The sequence below is a fragment of the Sus scrofa genome, chromosome 7 (genome assembly GCF_000003025.6).
Source record: "Sus scrofa isolate TJ Tabasco breed Duroc chromosome 7, Sscrofa11.1, whole genome shotgun sequence".
NCBI lineage: Eukaryota > Metazoa > Chordata > Mammalia > Artiodactyla > Suidae > Sus > Sus scrofa.
Genome location: NC_010449.5, coordinates 88,267,245 through 88,292,195, shown reverse-complemented (window position 1 = coordinate 88,292,195; position 24,951 = coordinate 88,267,245). Strand labels below are relative to the sequence as shown.

Genomic DNA, 24,951 nt, shown 5'->3' with positions numbered 1-24,951 from the left:
CCTTCGGAAAGCTCGAGAGAACACCGTTGGGTTTTGTTCGCAAACTTCGGCCGCGGGGGCGGGCAGACGCCTGTCTCTTTAAGAATCTGGTCGAAGTCCTTTTCCTCTCCCCGCCCCGCCTTTTCGCGGAGCCGGCGCAGCCCAGTGCCCACCCCTTTCTCCTCTTTCGGACTGAACTACGGGTTCGACAGGCCATCCATCACAGAGGCGCCGCCTCTGATTGGCTTCAGGCCGGGAGGCGGGGCGGGAAGGCCGGAGAAACTAGTTTGTCGGCGGCGCCGGAGCTGTACCGCAGCAGCGGCTACCTCCAAGGCTTCGGCGAGCCGGGGGAGGGGAGCGGCGGCGGCGGCGGCGCCGAGGGTTGCGGAGCCTCGCGCGGGCTGCTAGTGGCCTCTGAGCGCGGTGGACGGCGACCACCGGAGTAGTGAGTACCAGGGCTGTGCTGGGGACGCCGTCTTTGGGCCGGTCTAGCAGCGCGCCCGGCCGCTGGCATTGGCACTTGTCACTCCCCGACCCCCACCTCCCCCCACCCCGGTCCCAGGGGCGCGGGGTCCTGAGCGCCCTGCTTTGGGAGCCCCTGGCAAAGTGAGCCTCGCGGGACTGCGTGCCCCGGAACAGAGCAGCTGGGCTCAGGTCCCAGGAACCGCCTCAGGCACCTCGGGATACAGTGGGGGCTGGAGTTGGGGACAATGGTGGAGAGAGGGGGACTGTAGTCCGCCACCCCCTCCCCTACCCCGCTCCTCCCGCCTCCCTCGTGCCTGGGGACTCGGCGAGGGTATTTGCTGAAAGCTCCGAGCGAGGGAATGAATTGTTTTGCAAATGGATGTTGCGCGCGGGAGCTGCAACTCTTTCCCCTGGGAGTGCTTGATTCATTGAGTCCGCAGACTCTCTTTTGAAAAAATTACTATCGATCCTGGAAAGAGCAGGCTGCCTGTCTTTGAGTATTTGAGCGGGCCGGACAAAGTCCCCGCGCACTTGTCGCCGAGGGCCAGATGGCTGCCTGTCTCCTGCTGAGTGAGGGCCGAGGGGTTTAACTAGGGAAAGGTCGTCCACGAGAGCCCGAACCCCGAGGCCTCCACCTCTCTGCCCCGGCCGTTTCTGTCCCACCTGACAGGGCCCCTCCTCTCTGTTTAGAGAACTGGGGAGCAGCAGAGGAATGGTCACATGCTCTAAATCCTGCCCACCTGCCTCCCCACTCCCCACCCCGGGGTGGCTGCCACCCTAGAGCGCCAGAGCAAGCCTTCTCCGCCCCGGTTGCCCTGCTCACCCCATCTTTCCCAGGCTCCGCGACCCCACAGCACATAGGCACGCCCCCTCCTTTCCCCCCTTGTGGTTGCTTGAGGAGCTTTCCTGCTGGGAGACGTGCCCACAGGGGCACCGTACACTCTTTTTGTGCTGCTATTTCAAAGCCCCCAAAGTTCATTTCCACTATCTTTGAGCAGAGAAATCTTTATTCGAGATCTTAACAAAGGGATTGGGGTGGGGGCAGACCCAGGCGCCCCGCGGGTTTAATGCAGCAGGTTTAATGCGGGCGCTCTTGGTCCTGCTGGGTTGCATTAGGTAGGGGGAAGACTCCCTGAGCTTTGGCCCTTCCTGGTGACTCAGGGCAGGGAAGGCCAGGTGTCTGGGCCTTTTGGTTTCACTGTGGCTGCCTGAGGGAGGGAGGGAAGTTGCCATGGTACTGGAAGAGGATGAAGAAGCCCCACGGTCTTATCATGGGCCAGACTCTGATGACTGTGACTTGGGGTCGGGCTCTTGGGAACCCTGGGCTTAATCTCTCCCCATTCGCAGGTGGTACTGCTGCTCATTGAGCCAAGCTCTGCTGTTGGGATGGCCAGGGGATGTTGGAGGACGCTTGCATTTGAGGACTGGGGAGGAGTAGGACCCAAGGTTCACCCCAGCAGGGGCAGGTTTGGTGTCCTCCTAACACGGGGTCCTTGAGGCCCCAAACCATGCCTTTGGAGGATGACAGAGTCAGTCTTCTTCCAGGCCTGGCAGCTGTCTCAATCTTGAGTCATTCCCTTTGTCAGGAAGTGATTCCATGAAGGCTGTTAAAAAGGAAGGTAGAAATGGCAGAGACCTCCGTCCTGGGGCTCAGGCAGCAGCCAGATTTATGTTTGTGGTGCAGAGAGGGGAGCTGCGGGCAATTTGCACACTCCACGCCAGAGGCAGCTCCTACAGCCTGATGCCCCTTAATAGCATCTTAAACCTGCAGGGGCTTGATGTGGCAGAGGTGGGCAGGAAGGGAAGAAGACCATTACCCAAGCCTCAGCCTTCCTGGTCTGCTGGGAAAGTAGGCTTGGTTCTTGGCATTTATCACTGTGATGCATAAGGAGGGTCAGCGGGAGTGTCGTTTAGTGAATAGTTTTTCATTCATTCGTTGATTCATGGTTCGAAGGGTCTTAATTGGGACCCTGCCTTCAGGGAGCTCCAGGACCAGTGTGTTAGGGGCCCTGACACATCGAGGTGTGTGCACAGTACCCCAGTGACAAAGGCAGCAAGGGTAGCTGAGGGGGCCACAGGAGGGGCACGGATGGCGAAAGCTTCCTGGAGAGAGGATGCCTTGATTAAGTAAAGATGAGAAAGGTGTGTCCTGGGCCGCTCCCTCCCCGCATCCCCTCCTACTTCTCCCAGAGACCAATTCATTGGTGACCTCAGACAGGTGTAGGCTGGGGTCGGGGAGAAGTCAGGTGGGAGGCAATGCAAAGCCTCAGACCACCTGAAACTGCAGTGGTCTGACCTGTGGAGTCAGCTATTCCAGGAGTTCCCCGGGAAGATGAGTGGCTTCTGGATGCAGCCTCTCTGCTCCGGGGATCCCGGGAGAATCGCGGCCACCAGCACTAAAAGACCAGCCCATCACCTGAGCCCTTAGTCCCTCTGGATCAGCCCTCAGTGTGGGTGTGGCCTGGCCAAGGAGGGGGCCCGTAGAGCTGGCATGAGAAAACAGAGAGGCCAGACACAAATGAATTGGCTGATTGAGATGCTGGTTTTCATCTAATGTGGTAAATTTCATAATTGAATTGCCTTAGGCAGCCAGGGCTGTTGAAGCGTTTTCCCAGCCAGAAAACACTTAGTTAGGACAGCTGGGGGTGGGGGGTGGGGAGAGCGTTGCATCCACAGCTTTTACTCACAGCATCCCATCAGGCCTTCCCTCTTAGGAACCTGGGTCTGTCCCCAGGTGATGGCAGTCAGCCCAGCCTCCCCAGCAGGTCCTGCTCCCTTTCCTGGACCACCTGGCCCCTGAGCAGCACTGTTCCCACCCTGATGTAAAGGTAGCTAAAGCTGATACCTGTTCCTTCAGGCACTCACTTTGCCAGACTGACTCCAGGTCCCTGGCTGTTAGGCACAGGGAAGGGGGATTATGAGGATGGAGACAGAGAGGGCTCAGGGATGGGAAAGCGCCTGTTAATTCTCTTCAGCACCGAGTCGGGGCAAGAGCCTGGGCTTGAGAACCATGCTTGGGTACAGATGCTGCCTGTGTGTCTGTGGTCAGCCTTCTCCAGGGCCCCAGCCACCCGCACCGCCCCTGTGTTCTCCGTCTAGTGCCAGCAGACTTTGTTCCTTCTTACTGCTAAACCTTTCCTTCCCAGCTCTGTCAGTGCCTTTTTGGATGGAAAATGGTAGACGTGTGTGGCTCATTAACCTGTTCTTAAAAGTGTTAGCTCTGTGTTCTCAGAAATCTAGTTAGTTGGGAAGTCTGGCAGTATGTTTCTGCAGATACATAAAAATCTCCCCAGCCATTCTTTGCCCCCCACAATGGTCTCCTGCATCCCTGAGTTGGACAAGGTTTGGAGGAAGCTCTCTGGGCTCCACCTGGTCTCAATGTGACTGAGGTCCATGGCCAATTCCACCTCTTCATCAACTATCCCGTGATTGGAACCCTCACATCTGCGATGAGTTGGCAGAAAGAGCACTTCGGTGGGGGTCTGGGAGTTGCGCTCTGCCTCTGCTGGTCTGTGTGACTTCCCCTAGGTCCCCTTAGCTGTATGGCCTCAATTTGCTCTTCTGTACAATGCTTCTATTAAATGTCTTGGTGAAAATATCAAAAGTTCTTGCAACTTCTGCTATTAGGTAGTTTTATAAGGCCTGAGTTACTTGCATAGCTCTCATGAGCAGGAAGAGCAACAGGCCCAGTAGAGTGCAGAGGGGCTGAATTAGAAGGCAGGAGTCTGGCATTCTGGTTCCTGCTCTGCGTTTGATGTGTGCTGTTGGCCTTTGGGCAGGTTGCTTTCCCTCTCTGAGCCCTCATTTTCCTTCTTATAGAATGAAAGAGGTCTGAGTAGGCATGTGTCTCCTTTCCTTTCCTTTCTTGGTGAGTGGAAACTGAGTCAGACTATCTCCAGAGAGAGAGGGCTCTCCTCCCTAGGTTCCTTGCTTCTGCCCACTGCCTTGGAGTCTAGGGTTCAGGTGTGAAGGGCCTGCAGGCACTGGGTGCTCGTAGATAAGAGGCTGGTGAAGCCAGAGGACTGGGTCAAAGATAAAACTGTGCCAAAGATGGGCCCAAGGGAAGGTGGCATGTGGGTGACTCGATTCCCAAGGTTGCTCTGGCTGGTCCCAGGCAGGGAGCTGGGCAGCAGGTGTGGGAGACCTAGCCTCTGGGATGTCTCATGGGCACAGAGCCCAGGGCCATCTCCAAGAGGAGGGATTGACAAAGAGTTCCCAGGAGCAGGAGGGATGATGAGCCCACGGGGACGGAGGGCCACGCCAGACTCCTGCACACTGCCGCTTTGCCAAGGAGGCGCCTGCCAGACCAGTCTGATGGCTCCTTCTGTGAGGAGGCGGGAGGCGGGGGCAGAGCAGGGCCGTGGGAGAACTATGTCAGCTGTCGCCAGAGGGAGGACCACATTGGCCAAGAGTGTCATTCCCCACCCACCCCTGCCAGGAAGACACCTTTGACTGTCAGCCGCCCATCAGACTAGGATGCAGGGAAAGAATGGAAACCAAAAACCTTGCTTATTTTTCACCTGTTCCCATTGGTCCCCAAAGGCGAGGCTGACCACAGATTAATCTAGGGTGAATGGAATTAATTTCCTAATTAAGGTAAGAGAAGCTTTGCTCGATCAAACTCCAGGATGAGCTGCCTTCCAGGTTTGCAGGTGGCCAAGCCAGATTTCTCCAGGCAGGAATGAGGGCCAAGAGACAGAGGAGCTCTTTTTCTAGAAAGCCATTGCATCCAGCCTTCAGAGTTCAAGTTCTGCTGCATCCTAGCTGGGCTTGCAAGACCCTGGGCACCAAGTCTCTTGACCTGTGAGTGACTCTCTTGTTCGCGGTTTGGGAAATCCCGGAGAGCAAGATGTATGGCTCCATTCAGGCAGCAACCATTTATTTAGCACCTTCTGAATGGCTCAGAACCTGGGAAGAGAAAGTCAGGTTCAAAGAGGGTCCCTGCTTGGAAGCTTGGCCTCTGGCCGGTGAGCCCAGCAGTCGGGTGGTTATGGCTCAGTGCTGGCCTGGGGTGGTGTGGCCAGAACCATTGGCCATGTGAAGAAATGGACTGTCATTGGTGTCTCCATTCCTCATGTGTCCAATGAGTCTTTTTTGCAGTTTGTTTTCAGCCAGGTTCTGTGATGTGGTAGAGAATAGGCAAGATCCCCGCCGTCCTAGAGCCCCATTCACCTGGGGAAGGCAGACAAGATAAACAGAGTTATGGTTGGGCTGCAGGAGGAGGACGGTGAGGTGTGAGGGAAAGGATCAAGCATCCGCTGAGACAAGGGGGCCTCAAAGTAGGCCTCTGAGGGCTGGTGATGTTTCCAAGACTGCAGGAGGCAGCTGTGGGAAGATGTGAGAAAGGGTGCTCCAAACAAGGGAATATCCCAGGCTGGTGACGGGGTGGAGATGAGACCCAGAGATAGGCTGTAGCCCTTGTATTCTGGAATATTCTGATTTGTGGGGAGGCTAAAGAAAGCGGGTTCCTTTTAAGTTGTCTTATCTTTAATTTCACTCACGCATCGGTAGATTCCTCTTATAACCAGTGTAAGAAAAAACAGAGCATGGTATGAACATGGCCCCATCCTTGGTATCTGTCAGCAGTTGGGTGCATACTCTTCTTGTCCCTTTTCATATGCAGATTTTGTTCTCCTATAATCCAGATCATACTCAGTACTCCATAACTATCGTTTAGTATGTGGTGGTGCTCTTTCCCTTTTCACAGCTGTATACTATTCCACAGTGTGGCCAAACCACCACTTTTCTGTTCACAGTCTCCTCGAGGAGATGTTTGGAGATGAATTGTGTCTGAGTTCTGCCCCCCTGTAATCCACAAAATCATGTGCATCCTTGATAGACACCTTTCTGGTCTTGAAATTTTCATTGTCAAAAACCAAATGCCTTTTGCAAAGACTGTTAAGCCAGGTTACTCTCCCACTGATGATGTCTGAGAGCCTGTTTCCCCACATCCTCACCCATATTTGATATTATCCATGTCTTTCCTTTTAGCTAATGTGATAGGGGAAAATGATCTCATTCCCTTTTTTTTTTTTTTTTAAAGTGATCAGTTTATCGAGGCTTCCTCTTTTTATTATAATCCACCATTGCTTTTCCAGAAGATCTGGGTCTATCGAGTGCTGGCACTGCCTCTTGCTGATCTCCTGACTGTAGCTGGGGGCTCAGCAAAGCCTTCGCCCTGCGTACTCATCTGTGAAATGAGGCCCTTTTAATCCCTGCCCTCCCCCCTGCCAGGCTGCTGCGTGTTGTGCATGGGAAAACATTCCTGAAAGTTCATTTTATGCTGAAAAGCTCTGCAGACATCATGGGTTTTGCTAGTGAAAGGCAACTATCTGGAGCCCAGAACACTTGAATGGATGTGAGTGTTTCTGAGCAGCCAGTGTGTCCAGGGGAGGGGCTGGGGTGGCATTAGGTGGGGCGTCTGCCCCGTATGCCTGAGATGCAGAGGGCCTCACCCAGCCGAGTCAGAGAAATGAGCCAAGAAGTCCTCTAGCTGGTCCACAGCAAGGCTCAGAAAGGGGCGTTGGTCACCACAGACTGATGGCCTGTTATCTGTAGGTAGAGGCCAATGGTTGGGGCTCCTAGAACTTCATGAATTTCCATGTCTGCTACTTTGGGGGTCCTCGTCTGTTTTCCTATAACAGGAGGCTTTAAAACAAGCAAAAGATTGAGAAAAAGGCCCACACGCTTGATGTGGAGATAGAAGGAGGGGAGCCTATGGAGACCGACAAAGGAAAGACAGCATCCAGACCCATGTGGTCCTCAGGCCCCATGCTGGGGGAGCCAGGGGCTGGTGGCCCAGTGGCCTAAGCCCCTGGAGGAATTCATTACTGCTGGGATTCAGGTGCCTGGGGACATTTTAGCCAGGCTCTCCTGTCCTTCCCCAGGTGGGCTCTAACACAGCAACAGGGCCCCACCATGGGGAGCAGTGTCTGGGCTTGGCTTGGATTCCCCGGCTGCCACCTGGGACCTAAGCCGGGGTGGAGGCTTCTGTATCCCCAGCAGCCCTACCTAGTTGGAGATGGGGGAAGGAAGTTGGGGGGAGGCACTAGGCCACAGATAGGAAGGTGGACAGACATGGGAGGGTGATAGCTGCCAAACGAGGGACAGTGGCCCACCCCACCCCCCACCAGATAGTTTTGGTCGGGAGGCCTCTTGGCTGCAGGCATGTTTTGCATTTACTAGGTATCCCCTGATTCTGAGCGTTGGGTTTTTTCCTGAAGGGAGCAACTCACTTGGGAACTGGCTTGAAGGCAGTCCATGGGGGCGGGGCAGAGTAGGTCCCACCCCACAGCCACCCCCAGCCCAGCTTGCAGAGGCTTCTCAGAGTCAGAGTGAGATGGAGTGAGTCTCCAGCTTTCCTTTCAGGCACCAGGATCAACTGGTCTGTCCGTGTTGCAGGAAGTTGCAGCTGCTATTTTTACCAACTAGGATTCTTTACTGGAAGATACAATTACCAGCAGAATGTCAGGGTTTGGCCGGCCTGTGAGTCCTGGGAGGCTGCCGCAGGCCGAGTCAGGGACTGCAGCACGGTCAGTGGGCATGTAAAGTGAGATTCGTTTGCACGCAGACACATACCTACCTCGGGTACCGGGTGGCTTCCTCTGAACCACTTGCAGTGTCTGGAGTTTTCCTCTAGGCAAAAAAGAGACCTTTGCTGGGATTTGTCCAGATTAGTGCACCTGAACACCTTATAATTGGCTGGTTCTGCAATTATGAAGGACACCTGGGGAGCTATAAACCATTCCTGACTGCCCAGGAAGTTGAAATTTTGTTAAGCGAAATTATTGAGAATCTGCAATATGATAGTCACGCTGCTAAGTGCTAGAGAGGTTAAGACAGTCCCAGCCCTCACGTGTCACCCATGCCTATTAAGGATGCAGAAAGTGCCAATCCCCAAACCCTTCGGACAAGCACTTGGTGTGTTTTCAATTTGTATGCATTATTGCTGGAAGCCAAGCAGGGCTTATGTTAGCTTCTGTTGCTGCGTAGCAGATCACCCAAACTTGGTGGCTTAAACAATGTCTATATATTAGCTCACAGTTCTGTAGGTGAGAAGCCTGGCTCGAGTGGGTTCTTTGCCTTGGGTATCTCAAGTCCAAGGTCAAGGTACCAGCTGAACTGAGGTCTTATCCTGAGGCTCTTAGGGATAATCTGCTTCCAGGCTCATTCAGGTTGTTGCAGAATCAAATTCCTGGAGGTGGTAGGACTGAGGTCCCCCTCTCCTCCCTGGCAGTCAACTGGGTGCTGATCTTGGCTCCTACTGGCTGCTGCTTTCCTTGCCACACCCCTCTCCATCTCCTGGTCAGCAGCAGGACATCAGATCCTTTCCTGCTTCAAATATCTGACATCCCCTTCTACAGTCAGCTGGAGCGAACGCTGCTGTAAAGGGCTTATGTGATTAGTTCAGGTCCACCGAGAGAATTTCCCTCTTTTAGGGTAAGTAAACATCATTCATTATATCTGCAGATCTCTTTACCATGTAGGTAACATGGTCACAGAGTAAGACCAAGGATGGCAATCATGGAACCATCTTTGAATTTTCTTACCAAAGGCTCATGCCAGCAGGGGCTGTCACAACATTGGTAACCTCGGCTCTCCTGAACAGAGTGGATTCCCTGTGTCCTGCTGTGTTGAGCTCTTTACATGGACCATCTCATTTAATAACATGTTGACATAGGGACACCTGTTCCCCTATCCCGATTTTCCGGCGAGAAAACTGAGGGTCAGAGATTGTTAGTATCTGAGCCAATCGTATAGGTGGAAACAGCAGTGCCGGGGCCTTAGTGCCTAACCATCTCATCAGGCTGCTTGAGGCCAGCGTCTCCAGTTTGATTCCTGTGATTTGGGACAGGAATGGGGGTTGCTCTTTCCCACCCAGCATTTAAGATACCTAAACATGGAGTTCCCATCATGGCTCAGTGGAAGCGAATCTGACTAGTATCCATGAAGACACAGGTTCGATCCCTGGTCTTGCTCAGTGGGTTCAGGATCCAGCATAGCCATGAGCTGTGGTGTAGGTTGCAGGCACAGCTCAGATCCTGAGTTGCTGTGGCTGTGGTATAGACCAGCAGCTGCAGCTTCTATTCTACCCCTAGCCTGGGAACCTCCATATGCTGCGGTTGTGGCCCTAAAAAGACAGAAGAAAAGAAAATACCTAAACATGAAACACACCAATCATATTGCAAGTTAATACAACAGACACTGGGCATCTCTCACGAGGACCTTTTTGACTCTTATTCTAGTGAATATTGTGGCTAATCTGTAGTATTATTGAACAGCTAATGTATTCTAAGCAGCAAAAATAACACAGAATACTGTCCTCGGGGAGTTGGAAATAAAAATAAAGGCAGAGTATGAAGTGACCTGAAGGAATAAATAAGGCTGAATTAGAGAAGCAATATCACTGCAGCAAAGAGCCAGTGAGTATTAGAATGTTAATTGCAGGAGATGAGACAAAAATGTTCTGATACTCTCTGTCATGTTCCTGGTACATAGCACAGGGGCCAGCCCATAGAAGGTGCTCAAAAATTACTTGCCATGTTGATTTTTTATCTACCGTGTACAAGGCTCCCTACCTATCAGACAGATGTCAAGTCCAGAGGAGGGGGTGACTTTAAAACAAGAAGGCTTGGAGTTCCTGTCGTGGCGCAGTGGTTAACGAATCCGACTAGAAACCATGAGGTTGCGGGTTCGGTCCCTGCCCTTGCTCAGTGGGTTAACGATCCAGCGTTGCCGTGAGCTGTGGTGTAGGTTGCAGACGCGGCTCGGATCCAGCGTTGCTGTGGCTCTGGCGTAGGCCAGCGGCTACAGCTCCGATTAGACCCCTAGCCTGGGAACCTCCATGTGCCGCGGGAGCGGCCCAAGAAAAGGCAAAAAGACAAAAAAAAAAAAACAAAAAAAAAAAAAACAAGAAGGCTTAGGGGGAGAGGGAGCAGGGCTTCAGCAGGGAGAATGGGGGGAGGAGAGGTAGAAAGGCCAGCAAGCATCTCAGGAGGTGGTGGGGGAGAGGGCTGGGGAGCAGACTGAATAAGGCTGGATGTCAAAGCCTTACTGAAGGCTTTTGCGCATGAGAGCCTGGTGAACAAAAGAGAAGCTTTGGCCTCAGATTGGGGGAGCGGGAGAGACTGGGGCCAGGGCCCATCATAGCCCAGCTTGCCGTGCTGAAGACCTCACCTTGTGGGACCAGCCACACAAGGGGCCCAGAAAGGAGCTAATGGAACTTCATGGCCGAACAATTTGCTAAAAATGTGTATATGAAGGAGTTGCCATTTCTGGGCACCCATGTATTTGGCTATAAATACACATTACACGTGTAATTTCAAGAGACCAAGAATTATCAACTGCAAAGTCCAAGGGCAGCAGCCCACGCACGGCCCCTGTAGTTTGCCAGCTCAGGCCCTGCCCTCGGCAAACCACTGAGGTCTGTTATTTGGGGGGAAATGAGGGGTCAGGTGGTGAGAGGAAAGCGTCTGGTGATGGAGGGAGGAGCAGAGCAGGGGGGTGGGGGGTGGGGGGAGGTTCTCGGAAGGGAGGCCACTGGCTCCTGTCCATGCGAGGGGGGGGCAGGTGATCCCACACTCACTGCCTATCGCTTTCCATGGAAGTTTTTTCTGAGTTCTTTTTAAAAACCATGGCTACTGTAGAGGAAGTTGTGCTAACCCAGGGTTCTCAGAGTGTGTTCCAGGAGGGTCCCTGGGATTCTTTTGGGGTCCACAAGGTCAAAACTTTTCACAGTAACACCCAGCTATTATTTGCCTTCTTCACTCATTCTCTCGTAGGGCATAACTCCGTGAACCAATGTTTTCCAAGTGACCATTGCACAAAGTTCCCAAATCAGAGCCAAAGTGCAAGACAGACCGGGAGACAGGCAGATCACAGAGTGCACAAGGTCACTGCATGGGCTCTGGTCGCACAGTGCAGCTAATCTTTAAGAATCTACTGCTTGTCAAGTCCTGGTGTTTTATCAAAGAGGAAGACCCACAGTGACCTTAGAAGACTCTTAATATCACCTTCCTTTTCTAACTCCCTATCAGTGTGTGGCTGGCTTTTCTTCTGTTCTTCAATAAAAAAAGTTTTTACAATGTTGAAGAGTATGGGATTAACCGATAAAAAACCTACAGTATATAAAATAGATAAGCCATAAGGATTTATTGTACAGCACTGGGAACTGTATTAAATATCTTATAATAACCTATAATGGGAGATAATCTAAAAAATATGTATGTATGTAATTAAATTACTTTGCTGTATACCTGAAACTAACACAATATTATAAATCAACTGTAATAAGAAAAAAAAGTTTTGGAGTTCCCGTCGTGGCACAGTGGTTAACGAATCCTACAAGGAACCACGAGGTTGTGGGTTCGATCCCTGCCTGTGCTCAGTGGGTTAACGATCCAGCGTTGCCGTGAGCTGAGGTGTAGGTTGCAGACGCGGCTCATATCTCGCGTTGCTGTGGCTCTGGTGTAGGCTGGCAGCTATAGCTCCGATTCGACCTCTAGCCTGGGAACCTCCATATGCCGCGGGAGCGGCCCAAGAAATGGCAAAAAGACAAAAAAATAAAAAATAAAAAGTTTTACAGCAAAATGAATGCAAAAGCCGACATGAGAATCTAGCCACTATTCTCAATACAGATTTTTTTTTGGAAATGAGATTCATGGAAAAACAACTGTTATTTATGCTAACCTGTAATGAGCTTATTATTGTTTTAAAGTTAACTAGTATACATTTTAATTTTTTCTCAGTTTTAATTTTGTATGTGATAAATATCAATAGGTCAAACCACACATAACAGAAGCCCCTTAGAGTCCTCAACCATGTTTATTTATTTTTAATTTTAATAAAATTTTTTATGGCCACACCTGCAGCATATGGAAGTTCTGGGGCTAGGGGTTGAATTGGAGCTGCAGCTGAGGCCTATGCCACAGCCACAGCAACACCAGATCCAAGCCACATTTGCAGTCTACACTACAGCTTGTGGCAATGCTGGATCATTAACCCACTAAGCAAGGCCAGGAATCAAACCCACATCCTTGGGGATACCAGTCGGGCTGCAATGGAAACTCCCTCAACCGTGTTTAAATTGTCAAAAGATCCTGGGACCAAGCCGTTTGGAAACGGCAGTGCTACACAAAGCTCCTGCAAGCTGGGACCTGGGCTTGGGCCCCGAGCCCAGCTCTGTACTTTGCTAACCCTCTTTAGTCCCTCAGCAATCCTGCAGGGTTGGTGTGATTATTTTCACGCCCATTTTACAAGTGTGGAAACTGAGACCCTGAGCGTTTGAATACCAGGCACAGGCCTTGCAGCATGGAGGTGGCAGTGCCAGCAAAGGGCCCCAGTATTCCAGGCAGGGAGGAAAGGCAGATGCCTGAGAGAGCTTGTGACGCAGGCCTGGTCTGTGTCCTCAAGTCAACCACCATCCTTTGAATGCTCTGTTCAGGGTGGCACTTGGTCAGGCAGGTGGGGAGACACATCTCCACATACTTCTGCTTTCCTGGGGCCCAGGAAGGAAGATTTGGGTTTGCTAAGTGACAGCGAAGTATTTGAGAAATCACGTGTTTTTCTTTTGTCTTTTTAGGGCTGCACCCACAGCATGTGGAAGTTCCTAGGCTAGAGGTTGAATCAGAGCTGCAGCCGCTAGCATATGCCACAGCCACGCCAGATCCGAGCCACGTCTGTGCCTGCGCCACTGCTCATGGCAACGCCGGATCCTTAACCCACTGAGTGAGGCCAGGGATCGAACCTGTGTCCTCATGGATACTAATCAGATTCATTTCCGCTGAGCCCCGATGGGAACTCTTCAAGTGTTTTTCATTTAAAATAGCATCTCCCATTCAGGCCCACATGGCCTTTGCAGCCTGGAAGGTGGTTCTTCATTGTGAACAGCCCCAATTTTGACATTTGAGCAGGGACTTTGGAGCCAAACAGCTTTGAATACTGAGGACATACACGCATTTCTTATCTTCTCTGAGCCTCAATTTGCCCATCTGTACAGGAGGAACATCGGCGCCTCTAAGGGGTGCCCTAAAGATGAGGTGAAAGAAGGAGTGGTGCCTGGCACATAGGCTTACATCCAGCAAGGTCTAAAAAAGTGACCCTGCCTGTGGTGCAGAGTCTGGCAGGGTCGGTGGGGTGTGCGGCGAAGACAGCCTCCCTGCCCTCCTCCCCAGCAGTAGCTACTATCGACTAGTTTCTTAGCCAGCCTGCCAGAGACAGCCTGTGCATCTCCAGGAGGTGTGCGTATTGCGTGTCTGTGTAACTAGTTGGTTGGTTTTTAGCAGATGTAGGAGACGGCAAACTATTCACAGCACCTCTCATTGTAGCAGAGAAAGCCAGTTGCTTATTTTATATATGTGTATGTATATCTATCTCTCTCTATATATAGTTCTATAGTGTTCCACTCCATGAATGAACGAGCGTGTATTTAACTGGGCCTCTTACCCATGAACGCTGAGGCTGTTTCCAGCCTTTTCCACTCTCAGCCAAAAGGAAGCATGCAGCTGTGACAATGGAGGGCAGGACTCCTAGACGTGGAGAGGCTAGGGCAGAGGGCATGTGCCTTTGTCACTCTGAAAGATCTTGCCCAGTTGCTCTCCAGCTACACTCCCCTCCCCTCTCCATGGGCTTTAGCCACGGAGGGACATTCCCATTCCGTTTTGATACCCACACTGACAGGCTGCAGTAGAACGAAGCTTCTAGAGCACAGGGAGTAAGTGGCCAACAGTGCTTGACTGTTTTTTTTTCCCCCCATCTCTTCTGCAGTTCATTTTCCTCCCAGCCTGTCACTCCAGGTGGCTCATTGAAAGTGATATCTAGGCCAGAGCGCTTTTAATGGCTCGATGTGTAGGCCTTTGCGAATCTTTCAGGGTAACAGACAGGAAGAGAGACAGCCTCCCTCCAGGCCCCCCCCGCCCCCCAGCAGTCCTGCTGAAGAAGGAGGAACCAGGACTGGGAGGCAACGATGTTTGCTTTGCGGGGAGTAGGGGTGGGGAGCTCTCCCCTGCCCCACTTTCTCTCTCCGTCTCGCTCTGAATAAGTAAAAGGAAACGAGTGATTTCAACAGATGGGCAAACCTGAGCGCCAAGTTCTTTGTCCCCTCTGTGATTAGAGCAGTGGTGTCCATTTCACTGGCCCTGCTCCCGTCTGGAGCAACAGCTGGGCTTGCAGACGCCCAGCTTCAGGGGCCAGAGACAGTCCGGGCAGCCCCACCAAACGGCTGCAGGACACAGCAGTAGAGGCCTGGCAGCAGCTTCTCCCTGCCCTTCCCCACCGTGTTTGGAGGTGTCTGAGCCACTCCTCCTTTAGCTGGAAGAAGCCTCTTTGTTGCAGGGGTGGTTTAATTAAGCATGGTAAACAGCTTTTAGGACAGTATGACATCAAACATCTGTAATTCTTCTCCAAAGATTTTATCTCAAGAGAATACAGTAATTCATAATTCACCACAAGCAAAAGGTGTTATTTGTTCATTGGGTACAAATTCCGACACCGTCGATGAATGAATTAGTGAGTCATGGTGGCTGTATACTTCATAGACATTAAAGATCACAGCTGACAACCCCAGAGAGCCTGGGCCCATTCATCCCAGGGTCTGCAGGCCGGAGGTCCCTAGTCTATCTGTGTTCAGTGGTGAATGAGGGGTAGATGTATGCAAACTAGGTGAAATCGGGAAAAAGAATGTAAAATGGTATTCTGTGATTGCAGCACTGTAAAATGTTTGGAGATAAAAGCTGAAAATAAGAAGCCAAAGTGAAAATAGTTATTTTGTTTGCAGTGTTTCTCAGCCGTATCACTTTCCCCTGGCTAAACCTTAGATCTTTTTTCCTAACTTCACTCAATCCTGCCTCCACCAATACATTTTAATACCAGATATACTGTAAGTCTGTCGATATTCTATATGTAAATCCGTGCTTTGTACAGAAATAAGATTTTTTTTTTTTTCTGCCCTCCAAGAACCAGTTTTTGCCTCCTTAGGGCAGTGTCCCTCGCCCACCACCTCCCTTACCCCCTTGCCCCCGAAAATATCCGTGTTAGGGGCTGTTTCTGGGGATTTTCATCTTTTGTTTCATTTTTGTAGTATCTTGTCAGGATGACTGAGCCCCCTGGTTGTGCCTGTTGGCCTGTCTCACGTGGGTCATGGAGCTCACACTCACAAGAGCAGGACCTGGCGGAAAAGAGGGTGCTGACTGTCTGTGGCTGTGCCTGCTGGGCTGGAAGCATGGCCCAGGCAGTCCCCCCTGTGGCAGGGAGTAATTGCCCACGCTCCCTGCCCAGTGGCCCAGCCTGTCAGAAGCACTCAGAGGAGGGCCTCCTATGTAGGAAGTACTCAGTCTCTATGACTTAGTAGTAGTAGTACTCAGGACCATCAATCTCTGAGCTGCTGTTTTCTTATCTGCAAAGTACAGAACTAGTAGCCATAGGATAGGATTACCCTTCAGGCACTGTCCTGGGTGTGTGAAGTCACGTGACTGGTTTTGGCCAATGTGACGGGAGTGACCTTCCAGGTCAAGCACTGAATTGCCAGAGCGTTCTCTCTCTTCCCGCTGGCATGATGATCTGGTGACATGGTGGCTGCTCTGTCTTGTGGGTCCCTGGGAGTGACAGTGATGAGAAGAGCTCTCTCCTCCCCTCCCCACCCTAAGCACCAACTAAAGCACAGTGCATGGAGCATGAGCAAGAAATAAGGGTTTGTCTCCAAAGTCACCGAGATTTGGGGCTGTTTGTTGCTGCAGCATAACCTTGCCCATCTGGACTAAACAGTCATAATCTGGTCGGGCTTAGTTGTGAGGATGAAATCATAACTAAGGTGCCCAGCACAGTATAGGTACATGCAGTCACATGCCCAATGTGGCTTCCTTCCCAACCAGAATTCCCTACTGATTCTTTGCAACAGGTGTTGCTTCATCTTTCAGCAGAGTTTCACAGGCCTTGACCCCTCACCTCCTGTCCTCTGCCCCGGGAAGGCAAGGGTAGTGCAGCATCCGACCCTCCCTCCAGTAGTGGCCTGCCCACACCGGTGGAGTTGGCATCCATCCCCCGTAGCATCTATCAACTCGTAATAATAACTCTGGCTCCTTGACAACCAGAGGCTGCTGTCAGCTTGAGACTTGGCTATCAATCATGGAAGCTCAAGTGGCTGTGCTTCCTTAAATGTGCTTAACACTTGTGTGCATTAAGTAAAAATGCCAGAGCTGGTGGAGGAGGCACTGCAGCATTTGCCTGCGCTCTGGGTCTGCTGGGTCTACCTTCCATTTCTGGCTTTGGGTGCAGGTGTCTGGGCCATGTGTAGGGTGGTCCCCAGATTCACTGCCCACCCGAGACTGTGTGTGTGTGTGTGTGGCCCTTGTGAGAGGGTACAGTGGCAGTGTTGATCACGACCTTGGAACAGCAGGTGGGAACCAGTGTGAGAGAGTGTGAAAGGGGTGGGGTTCTGCCCTGCTCTGGTGAACTCAGGGGCTGGCTGGCTCACCATCCACCCTTTGTGGGGAGCTGTTTGACACAGGACATTCTGGTGCTACCAGAAGAGAAACCCCATTTATTACCAAGCAGTGTGTGAAGCAGACACCCTCCCCTGCTTCCCTGAGCTTCCCTCTGTTCTAGAACTTACCCCATGGCCAGCCCTGCAGGAGGGATGGGGCTCCAGCTGAGGCAGGGGTCGAGTAGGGCAGAGCAGCCAGCAGACAAATGGCATGAGCGCAGAAGGCGTGCGTTACACAATTCCCGTAACTTTACTGCAGGTCTGAAGTCCTTCACAATCGAAAGTAGAAAAAAATAAGATCAAAAATAAATAAATACATAGCCAAAAAAAAAAAAAAACCAAAACAGTTTTAACCTGTTGCATTTTCAGTAATCAGGTACGTGCAATTTTTAAATAAATACAAATAGTTGTTTTCTGTTCTCTTTTTAAAAGAAAAGACCATTGGAAGGCAGAAGCATCTAGGGAAAGAACCCATTGTCTGATAATTCACTTTTATCTAGAATGATCTGTGGCTCTGATTCAGTTACAGTGGTCATACTGATTTTACTTTCCACTAACAATTGGACTTATCTGCTTCATAAGGTGCTTAGTTTGTTTTCCATTTGAAAATTGGGCGGTTGGCTGCCCCTGCACTCCATGGTCTTCCCCGAGGTGTGTGTGTCCACCAGACACGGGCAGGGGTGGGGTTTGAGCTGCAGCATCCTGGGCTGCCCCCCAGAACGGCATTGCAGCCCACGGCCCTGCACAGATGTGATATCTGATAGTGTTGGAGTCTTTTGTTATTATGGTCCCAGGAGAACCCAGATCCAGCACGCTCGATGGAAACCTTCAGCATTTTTCCTGATTACAAAAATATTACTCATTTTTTTAAAAAAATCAACTTAAAAATGACTAGAGTAGAGACGGTGAAAATCCCCTTATTCAATTTGGAGGGTGGGGGTGGAGCCAGGATCAGGAATGCCTGCTCTGTTCTCTATTCAGTGACAGCGGTAATGACAACAGCAACAATAATAAAATAGCTGACAGTGAGCAGGAGAGATCCAGGCTGTCCTAAATGCTCATCGTTGACTGTCGCATGTAATTCTCACAGCAAACCTATAACGTAGCGGCCATTTTCTTCATTTTATGGTTGAGAAAAGTAGGCCCAGAGAGGTGAGTCACTTTTCCCCAGGTCGCACAGTAAGGGCTGTGCTGTTTTCAGGAGCCCTATTCCTACACACTGGCATTGCAGAGCTTCGACTTTCTTCAGGGCTGCTTTTGGCACAGCTGTGCCAGTACAGCTGGGGCGGAACACCTGCTGCCCCTCCCCTCTCCAGGCTGGGGTCCACCTGCTGCCATTGAATGTCCAAGGCAAAGTCTTCGCCCACACATCTGGCACCAGGGCTCAGATGCCACCGGCCCTGTGTGATGGTGCCCCTACCTGTCCCTGGCCTTTCTCTTCCCTAAATGGCCAGTGGTTTCCTCCCAGCCTTTTGCACCTGCTGTTTCTCCATCTGAACCCTCCTTTCCCCACCGTCACATCCTGGCTCCACTTGTCACTTCAGTTTCAGCTCACATGTGCCCTCTTCACAGGGGCCTTCTTCTCATTCTGTGGCCTGGTGCCACTTTTTCCTCCCAGAACTCCCAGGAAGTAAGTTTCCTTCCTGGTTTGTTTCCTCCTCGCTGGTCTGTCTCCCCCCGACCCCTTCCACACTGCCAATCCCAGAGTGCAGCCCTGTGGGGGGACAAGAACCCTTTCTCTCTGTGCCTGGCCTGACGCATGGGAATTGTTCGGGAAGCTTCTGGTGGATGAGTGAGTTAGAAACACATTACCCGCAAATCCCCCTCTGCCTGGGCGCTGGGCTTTTCCCACTCCCTCTGGCCTCTAGCAAAGAATGATGGGGTTGACACCCCCATTTTGAAAACGGCTACCTCTTGGCTGAGGAGGGGGTTAGTGCTGCAGGAAAAAGCCGGGCCTCCCCCAGAGTGATACCCCCCTCCGCCCCACCAAATCCAGCTTCAATCACTTCTGGTGCCTTTTTCTCAGAGAATGGAGGCCTTTAGCTCCTAGTCAGTGGAATCTGAGGGCGAGCATGTCTGGTTTTCTTCTGAAGGTCTTACCTCTTGGCTACTTTGTTTCCTTGTGTGTTTAGTTAACTTTCCAAGGAGGATGAGAGGAATGAGCTGAGCACATTGTTGTTTGGTTGCATTTTGAGCGCTTCGCTGCAGGTAAGGATGGCAGTCTGGGGAGCCAAGAATCATTGGAGATGGATCAATACCTCTTAGCAGAATGATAAATTGCTGATTTGGTGCATGGCAGTGTCGTGCAGTTAATTTATGTGCCTTAAATCCATCAAAGCCTGGGATGACGCTTAGGTAATCAAAATAGTCCTGAGATACATACAGCATGAGAGCATCTGATTTACTGGGGCCGTGAAGGCAGGGGGCCATGGAGACAGGCTTCCAAGAGCCTGGACAGACCTGACTGCACACATACATTTTTTTCCCTTTCTTTATTATTATTATTATTTTAATAGTTATTTCCCCCAATACAATTTTTTTTTCTACTGTACAACATGGTGACCCAGTTGCACATACATGTACACATTCTATTTTCACACATTATCATGCTCCATCATAAGTGACTAGACATAGTTCCTGGTGCTACACAGCAGGATCTAATTGCTAATCCATTCCAAAAGCAATAGTTTGAATCTATTAACCCCAAGCTCCCACTCCATCCCACTCCCTCCCCCTCCCCCTTGGCAACCACAAGTCTATTCTGCAAGTCCATGATTTTCTTTTCTGTGGAAAGGTTCATTTGTGCCTTTTATTAGATTCCAGATATAAGCGATATCATATGGTATTTGTCCTTCTCTTTCTGACTTATTTCACTGAGTATGAGAGTCTCCAGTTCCATTCATGTTGCTGCAAATGGCATTATTTTGTTCTTTTTTATGGCTGAGCAGTATTCCATTGTGTATGTGTACCACATCTTCCTAATCCAGTCATCTGTCGATGGACATTTGGGTTGTTTCCACATCTTGGCTATTGTGAATAGAGCTGCAATGAACATGCAGGTGCATGTCTCTTTTTTAAGGAAAGTTTTGTCTGGATATATGCCCAAGAGTGGGATTGCTGGGTCATATGGTAGTTCTATGTATAGATTTCTATGGTATCTCCATACTGTTCTCCATAGTGGTTGTACCAGCTTACATTCCCACCAAAGTGTAGGAGGGTTCCCTTTTCTCCACACCCCCTCCAGCATTTGTTATTTGTGGACTTATTAATGATGGCCATTCTGACTGGTGTGAGGTGGTATCTCGTAGTTTTGATTTGCATTTCTCTAATAATCAGTGGTGTTGAGCATTTTTTCATGTGCTTGTTGGCCATCTGTATATCTTCCTTGGAGAAATGTCTGTTCAGGTCTTTTGCCCATTTTTTAATTTGGTTGTTGGCTTTTTTGCTGTTGAGTTGAATAAGTTGCTTGTATATTCTAGAGATTAAGCCCTTGTCAGTTGCATCATTTGAAACTAGTTTCTCTCATTCTGTAAGTTGTCTTTTTGTTTTCTTTTTGGTTTCCTTTGTTGTGCAAAAGCTTTTCAGTTTGATTAGGTCCCACTGGTTTATTTTTGCTTTTATTTCTGTTGCTTTGGGAGACTGACCTGAGAAAATATTCATAAGGTTGATGTCAGAGAATGTTTTGCCTATGTTCTCCTCCAGGTGTCTTGTCTTATATTTAAGGCTTTAAGCCATTTTGAGTTTATTTTTGTGCATGGTGTGAGGGTTTGTTCTAGTTTCTTTGATTTACATGCAGCTGTCCAGAAAACTATCGGCCCAATATCTTTGATGAATATAGATGCAAAAATGCTCAACAAAAATTTAGCCATCTGAATCCAACAACATATAAAAAAGATCATATACCACCACCAGATGGGATTCATTCCAGGTACACAAGGATGGTTCAACATGTGCAAATCAATCAATGTCATACACCACATAAACAAAAGTCAAAAACCACATGATCATTTCAATAGATGCAGAAAAAGCATTTGACAAGTCCAACATCCATTCATGATCAAAACTCTTACCAAAGTGGGTATAGAGGGAACATACCTTAACATAATCAAAGCCATTTATGAAAAACCCACAGCAAATATAATACCCAATGGAGAAAAGCTGAAAGCCTTTCCACTAAAATCTGGAACATGATAAGGATATCCACTCTCACCACTGTTATTCAACATCATACTGGAAGTCCTAGCCACAGCAATCAGACAGACAGAAAAAATAAAAGGCATTCAAATAGGAAGAGAAGAGGCAAAACTGTCACTGTATGCAGATGACATGATACTATATACAGAAAACCCTAAGGACTCAACCCAAAAACTACTTGATCAAATTCAGCAAAGTAGCAGGATATAATATTAACATTCAGAAGTCAGTCACATTTCCGTATACTAACAATGAAATATTAGAAAAGGAATACAAAAATATAATGCCTTTTAAAATCGTACTCCAAAAATCAAATACCTAGGAATACACCTGACCAAGGAGGTAAAGGACTTAAATGCCGAGAACTGTAAAACATTAATCAAGGAAATTAAAGAAGATGTAAAGAAATGGAAAGATGTTCCATGCTCCTGGGCTGGAAAAATTAATATTGTAAAAATGGCTTTACTATGCAAAGCAATCTACAAATTCAATGCAATCCCTATCAAATTACCCATGACATTTTTCACAGAACTAGAACAATCCAAAAATGTATATGGAACCACGAAAGACCCAGAATTGCCAAAGCAATTCTGAAGAACAAAAGCCAAGGAGGAGGAGGCATAACTCTCCCAGACTTCAGGCAATATTACAAAATCACAGTCATCAAGACAGTGTGGTACTGGTACCAAAACAGACATAGAGACCAATGGAACAGAATAGAGAACCCAGAAATAAACTCAAACACCTATGGTCAATTAATCTTTGACAAAGGAGGCAAGAACATAAAATGGGAAAAAGACAGTCTTTTCAGCAAGCATTGCTGGGAAACCTGGACAGCTGCACACATACATTTTAATGCTCACCTCTCCGGCTGCCGGGAGCCTTCTATTTCTTTGGATCCCTCAGCTTCTGCATAGGGCTGGGTGCATAACTGGTACTGGACACAGAAGTCATTTCATTAATGTTCTTGCTGGCTGGGGTGGCCTCCCCTGGAGTGGAAAGGGTGGCGGCACCCACACAGCTAAGGCCCCTTACCCAGACCAGCAACCCCGATCCCCAATTCAGGAGCTGATGTCCCAGCTAGTCCTTGTACTAGGTAGGACTCCTGGTGGAAAGTGACAGGAAGGAAATCTAGATAGAGGCCGACGGGCTCAGGTCAGCAGGCACCAAGGCCCTGCTCTCCTCCTCGGTGCACCTCCTGCCCCAGCCTTTGTTCAGTCTGGGACCTCCTTCACCCTCCCCCGCAACCGAGTCTCCGGGCCCATCCTGGGTGTGGGGCCCGTCACGGTGGCTGGGAGGATGTTGGGGCCCAGTAATGCACCGCTTTGGCCAGCCAGTCAAATGCCCTGCCTTGGATCCCATGTCTAAACAGCCTGAAGTGGAAGAAGGTGTTTCCTGAGAACAGTTGGGTGTCAGAGCAGGCGGGGAGTGGGGGGTGTCCATCACGCATGTCCATTGTCACAGCCTCCCCAGCAGCGTCCACAGCTGTCCCGGCCCATACCTTCTCTGGGCCTGGAGGGAGTTGGGTGAGCGCCGCAGCAGATGTCAGTGAGGTGAGCTCTGTGCACCACACACGTCTTGGCTTTGTCCATCAGTCCAGTTGAGCGGCCACTCTGTGTCAGGTCCCATCAGTTAGCACCATACATGATCCCACCCTTTGGGGGCCGGGGAGACAGAGGCAAGGAAGTGCATAGTGCTAAGTCGTGCAGGTGCTGTGAAGGCAGGAGTTGGGGAGCTGTGGGGAGGGGGTGACCTCAGCAAGGTGGACACTTTCAGGAGGCAGCAGAATGAGCCATTCAGGAAAAATGAGATGGACAGGGGAGCATTCCAGGCAGAAGGCCAGCACCTGGAAAGGTCCTGAGACCCAGCGACATGTCCAGTGTGGCCTGAGGACCAGCTCATTGGGAAGTGGCAGGATACAAGGACAGAGGGCTAGCTAGTGAGGCGTGGGAGGCCACAGTGGGGAGCCAGAGTCTGCTGCGGGTGCTGGGATGGCCCTGTAGAGTTTTGGGCTAGGCAGGTGATGCTTTTTATTTTTTATTTATTTAAAAGATTTTTGTTTCCTTTTTAGGGCCACACTCGCAAGCATATGGAAGTTCCCAGGCTAGGGGTTGAATCAGAGTTACAGCTGCCGACCTACACCACAGCCACAGCAGTATGGGGTCCAAGCTGCGTCTGGGATCTACACCACAGTTCATGGCAATACTGGATCCTTTAAATCCCACTGAGTAAGGCCAGGGATCGAACCCGCATCCTCATGGATACTGGCTGGGTTTGTGACTGCTGAGCCACAACAGGAACTTCAGGGTGATGCTTCTTAAAAGACAGCTCTGGTCTCTGAGTGGATACAGACCTCAGAGGGCACGAACTGAAGCAGAGGCTGATGAGGGGGTTTCGGCCTGTTCAGGGTGGGGACAGAGGTGATGGTCAGACCCAGGACTCCCGTAGGAGGTGAGGATGTGTGGTGGGCTGGATGTTGGGTGAGGGGACTTGGCTCCAGCACCACAGAGGGTGTCGGTGCCATTCCTGGGCTGGGGGAGGAGCAGGTTTGCGGGGGATCAGCACAAACTTGCCTGGACCCATTACAGTTGAGTAACAAGTCGGCTTCCAGGTATTTTGTGGTGGAGGTGAGGAGCCCGAGATGGGGCACCAGCACCCAGGGCCCCGAGCTGTCCGCCCACACTGGCCAGCCTGGGGCAGAAGGGCAGCCCTGCTGACCCGCAGGCCTGGGTGGAGACTGGCGGGCGATTCCCTCCCAGCGTCTGGGGTCAGCATCTTCATCTGTAAACCGAGGCAGGTGAGACTCTGCACCTTCTAGTCCTGGGGCTTCGGGGCTGACACTGGGAGATGGGCCCAGGATTGGGTGCCTCCCGAGAGGAGGTGGGACAGACAGGAGACCAGGCAGGGACCAATGCTCTCAGCTCTGCCTGGAGGAGCCTGGGCTGGCAGCCATCTGGGGTGGGAACCGCTTGGGTGTGTCCACCCCTCTTGGGTTCTCCCCCTGTACAGGAGTTGGCGTCAGCGGGCAGGCATCCTGCTCCCGGCAGAATGGCGGTCAGCTGCGGGGCCCCAGGCTGACCTGGAGAAGTTGCCCCTTGACTCATTCTCAGGGCAGAAGTGGCTGCTCTGTTGGGGTTTGCCTTGCTGTGGGGTACTTGCTCAGTCTTTGGGTCCTGCTTTGTTCCGTCCTCAACTCCCTCATAAGGGGGTCACCACCTGGGTCCTTTCCAGGGTGGTCTTATTATTTTTTTATTTTGTTTTTTGGCCTCCCCACGGCACATGGAGTGTGGAGATCCCCTGGCCAGGGATCAGTTCTGAGCCACAGTTGCAACCTTCACTGCAAATGCGGCAATACCTGATCCTTTAACCCACTGTGCTGGGCTGGGGGTTGAACCTGCGTCCCAGCACTGCAGAGTAGCTGCCAGTTCCATGGCACCACAGCGGGAACTCCCAGGGCAACCTTGTTAACAGCACCCAGAGTGGAGGTGGACTCAGCACAACCCCACAGCTCCAGTGCCGGCTGCCTCAGAAGTGGATCTGGGCCTGGGAGGGAGGAAGTGGGCCCCATGGGGCCAGATGACCCCAGAGGGCCTTCTCCTGACAGGCTTAGAGTATGTGTCCACTTGTGACTGTGCAGGGAAAGGGGCTGTCCACTCTCTGGCTGGCCCTGGGCCAGGTCCTGTGCACAGCCACTGGCCCAGCCTCCCCCCTCCTCCCAGGAGCAGGTAATGACATCCTGTTACATGGCTGTAGTTCATAAGGCAAAGAGTTGGCATTGCACCCCAGGGCTGCCTGTAAAATGAGCCCGGGATGAGTTTGGCATCACACACAGGTGT

General features: G+C 50.8%; 1 protein-coding gene across 1 annotated transcript in view; it reads left to right on the top strand.

The window, feature by feature from the left end:
* The window catches only part of KLHL25 (kelch like family member 25), a 42,950-nt gene continuing 18,236 nt past the window's right edge, over positions 238-24,951 (top strand). Inside the window, 1 exon segment of the mRNA XM_005666300.3 lies at positions 238-424. The gene's annotated coding sequence lies outside the window, so the exon portion shown is untranslated.